Source organism: Pinus tabuliformis, chromosome 2_1 (genome assembly GCF_031772625.1).
Source record: "Pinus tabuliformis cultivar Carrire ecotype Pingquan chromosome 2_1, CPIR1, whole genome shotgun sequence".
Lineage (NCBI taxonomy): Eukaryota > Viridiplantae > Streptophyta > Pinopsida > Pinales > Pinaceae > Pinus > Pinus tabuliformis.
Genome location: NC_142299.1, coordinates 676,256,325 through 676,260,615, shown reverse-complemented (window position 1 = coordinate 676,260,615; position 4,291 = coordinate 676,256,325). Strand labels below are relative to the sequence as shown.

The window sequence follows — 4,291 nt, the reverse complement described above, 5'->3', positions numbered from 1 at the left end:
GATGTGGTATAAAAAGACTATGTTGTAACAACCCACACACATAACAAATTTTTGAATGATATACACCATTTCGTCCCATAGATGCATCAGCCAGCTCCTAGGGACACCCTTCTTCCAGTTAACAGATGAAACCCTCGACCTGGACATGAATTGGGTCCATGATTTTTCTTTGAATTGTTTTGTTTTGAAGTATTTTTCTCCTTCTGGGTTGATCCCCAAGGATTGTGCTATGGTGTCTTCTGAGATCCTAAATGAGAAATTTCCTATCAAAGCTTTCTCCCCATTAAATGTAAAGGCAAATTGTTTAGTTACTTCCTCATTGCTCCCATTAAACTTCTCCAAGAAGGGTAGCCATTGTTTCTCTCTTAAAATTGCAATGCAGTCATCGTGGTACTGAGAACTATCAAATGTGTTTGGCTCTACTCTATTAGTCATTTTGACAGAGAAACTCCTGCTCTAACCCTCTTCGTTTATGCTTACTAATTTAACAAGGGTATTTTGGTTTGTTACCTTTGCTTTTCGCTCCACACAACTGACCTGGTGGCGCCCTCTTTTCTTCGAGATCAGCTCCTTCAATGGCTTAAGCAGTGACCAGATGACTATCCTTGAATTATGGCGGAGGTGGAAACTTGTGAGCCCAATTAATGTGCTTTCCTTTCGTAGCACTTGCTATTCTTGGCCTTTGTTTTTGAAATCACAGAACTTGAATTGCTAGTATGGAATGCCCTTTTTACAATTGAGAATGAAATGGAATTTTAACAACCGACTTGACCCAATTCACTATAATAATAACAGAGCGTATTCATATTTCAATGACAGAGGAGTAACTGTACTGGGTTGTATGAGTACCATCATGAGAACACCGTAAGCATGTATGGAGTATAATAACGGATAGTTGTTTGCATGAGTCGACTTGGTCGAATGATCATGTTATAACTTAGCCAATTCAAAAACAATGAATGAAACCGTGTAACATTTGGCTTTCCAATAGTTCACCACCTGTCCCTTGCTCATTGGTACTTGTCCGAATAGGGAGATGTTGAACTGATAGTAAAGTTTGATGGTCGATAAGGAGTTAATAACAAGGCTAGGAGGGTGGTATAATAGAGGATTTAAAAATCGTAGGAGGAGTATGGGGATAGGCTAGAGTGTTGGGAAATGATAGGAATTAGGAATATGACAAGGGTGATGGATATGTGGGTGTTTTTGAAATTGATCATAAGCAGTCACAGTCATCACATTTAACACTAAAATAATATAAGAATTTAAATGTTAAAAGTAAGAATTACAACAATACATTACACTTTTAATGGTTGATCAAGAGTTGAGTTGGCATGCATAGGTAGGACTGGTCTTTCTTGTTTAGATATGACTAATATTTTCTGTCCATAATAGGTCCTTCTGAGATGAATTTGGATACAACAGGTCCCTCTGAGATCTGGAGAATGTTTGTGCAGCTTCTTTGAAATCTGGAAAAGAACTATATGTGTGCAGCTTCCTTGATCTTGTTGGACACCTAATCCTAAAGGGTTAGTGTGGAAGCCGAAAAGACTAAGCAGTCCAAGAGACCTTGGGATCTGAAACCCAAGAGTCAGATATTGTACTATAAATGTAAATCAATTGTTAATAAAAATGGTACTGCATGATTTATCTTTCCTATTCTCTTTCGCTGTCCATGTGTGTTTAACATGGTATCAGAGCAGGTACGTTCATAATCTGCTCAATCTTTTGTGAGCCACTTGTTTTTGTGTGGCCTGTGTAAACCTACGAATCTATTATACGCTGGTTGTATATGTAAGATGGTGATGGCACATATATTTTGACTGATAACCTATGGTGTAGTGACAACATGTGTGTATGTATTTTTGCGCTGAATGAGTTTTAAAGACCGTAAACTATGCTTTGTCAATGATGTGTCGAATTATTTCGAAGGCCGTAAATGCATTGTGAATTCCATAAATAAAAAAAATAAAAAAATGCGCATCCCTGTGTCTCCAGTTATTTTCATTCATTCGAATTAGGATTGGACGGTGGATACTTATTTTCGGATTTTGAGATTGACAGTTTGGAAGGATATTTTAATTGTAACGTTGTAGAATCTGGTTGCTTTCTGCATTTGGGCAGCGACTAAGGCGGTGTGGTTAATGTTCTGTCCAACCTTCAATAAACGCTCTGTCTTCAGTGTCAGTGTTTCATAAACAGAGCAGAGAGATATATGGTGGTTCTGAATCCCGATTTACAGTGGAGACTTTTGAATTCCATCCGTCGGGCTTCGTCTCTTCTTCCTTTTGTTTTATTCCCGAAAAAAAAAAATACAATTTGGTCTCTGTGCGTTTTGAACTTTGGATTCCTGACAGGTTCGAGCTATGATGGGAGCGGAAGCTACAGTGGCGCTGCATGTTTTGCTGCTGTTATGATAGGCAAGGGAGAAAGTTGGTCGAATGGTGTCAGGAAATAGAAACGCCCCTCTGCCCATCATATCCGCATTATGTCTCTGCCATTCTGCACTGTTCTTCTAAGAAAAACGCCTCTGTCCATCATATTCGCATCATAGCAGCGTTTTCTCCATCGAAGCATTCTCCAACGGACGGCAGCTTTCCTTATTCCTCGCCTTTCACATGATAAAAAGATATTTCTATTGGCACATATTCCTGTCTCAATAAATGAACACAACACCTCTAAGATTTCATCTTGAAACGCATTTGCATGCTCATGGGCAATAGATATAGTGATACCTAATTGATCTCCATAATCCCCATTCTGCTTTTTCAGGTTCCATTTTCACAACTTCCGCAAAGCCAGCAAGAGCTTCCCAGGTCGTCCTTAATTGTGCCGATGCAGAAAATTTCTGTTGCATCAACACGAGTACCAACAATTTTCAGTCGCACTTCAGTGTCTCTCTATATTCTCACAAATCCATCAGAAGTGGTATAACTAGGAGTGTCTCCAGCTTGGAACTCCATATCATCTAGTATCGTATGATTAGAAACAAAGATTTGAACAGGTCCCGCTTCAGCAAAGAATCCCATCTTATTCACCATTGTGACCACAGCTTCCAAATCTCCCCTTTAAAAGGTCTGAAAATCACACACTGGTATTTGACTGGGAATGTAACAAATCCAGTCCCCTCTCGAATAAGTCCCTTTCCAATGTTCTCGACACCGGTTATTGCAACTACGAATCCATAGCGGCCACTACAAGTTCCTTCGACATCCTGCATGAGCTTAGAGACGAGCTTGTCGCGCAAGTGAGGCCCGAAGTGGCGGGGATGCAGCTGCATATTCCACTCTAGCACTATGTGGAAAAACATTCCGGGGTTTAAACACCGTCTGTTGCAAAGGTGAATGCTCTCACTGTTATTTCATACCTCCCTACCTTGGGACCGGCGATTGCAGAATATCTGAGGGATGCAAGCACACCTGTACGACTTGCTGCAGAACGCTGTGCTCTGCATGTTTTCCAGCTAACAAAAGGCATGGAAAATGTCCAAGCTGCGCAAAAGTATATCAGTGGTCTTGATGCTAGACGCATCGCAAAGCAACCAGAACTAAGTGATTCAAGTGAAGATGATATCGTTGGCGCTTGATGTAAATACAAACTTTGTTTCCAATATTTTGTTTGTAATTTATTATTTTTGGGAATAGTGGCAACAGTTCATGTGTGAGGGAAATAATAGCGGCTTTTGAGTGTTAAGCATCATTCGTATTATAAAGTGCTGGGTCACAACCCGGCCATGTTATCCTGGAATCCCGAGACAAGATGCCATAACACCAGGGAACTCCAGACTGTTAGATGGAGCTCACATATCGAATTAAAATACGTTCTATCCCAACAAAGGGCAGTAATCAAATGCGGGCTAACGGAATTTCACACATCCCCATGTCCCTTTTGATGGGCATTGACTTCTTGTTGTATCTCGACACAGATATCAACATATATTCCTCTGTCTGATATGTCAACCATAGCTTTTGCTTTTCAAAGTCAATTCTGTACTTCTTTCTCAGTGCTCTGCAGACTCATGATGCCTCGGAATAATGTGCTCTATGCTTAACATTCTAATTCTTTGATACCTTGGGTTTTGAAGTTCTCATTCCCACCTTCTGTTAACATCATTGAAAGCAGACATGTCAGTGGGTTCCAGACAATAACGAGAGTGCTTTCATCATTCTGAGCAGATAGAGTATAAGGTAGTGAGTTGTTTACAAAGTGTATCTTGGTATACCTGAGCATTTTAAGGGTGAAACATATCTATTGTATCTGTGTTGGAAGGACTTTGAGCCTCTCATTCTTG

The 4,291-nt window shown here is 40.2% G+C and overlaps 1 pseudogene; it reads right to left on the bottom strand.

Annotated features, from left to right (window-relative positions):
- Positions 1 to 2,768: 2,768 nt before the first annotated feature.
- Positions 2,769 to 3,310, bottom strand: LOC149202401 (DNA-directed RNA polymerase II subunit RPB7 pseudogene; annotated as a pseudogene).
- Between the last annotated feature and the right edge of the window lie 981 nt (positions 3,311 to 4,291).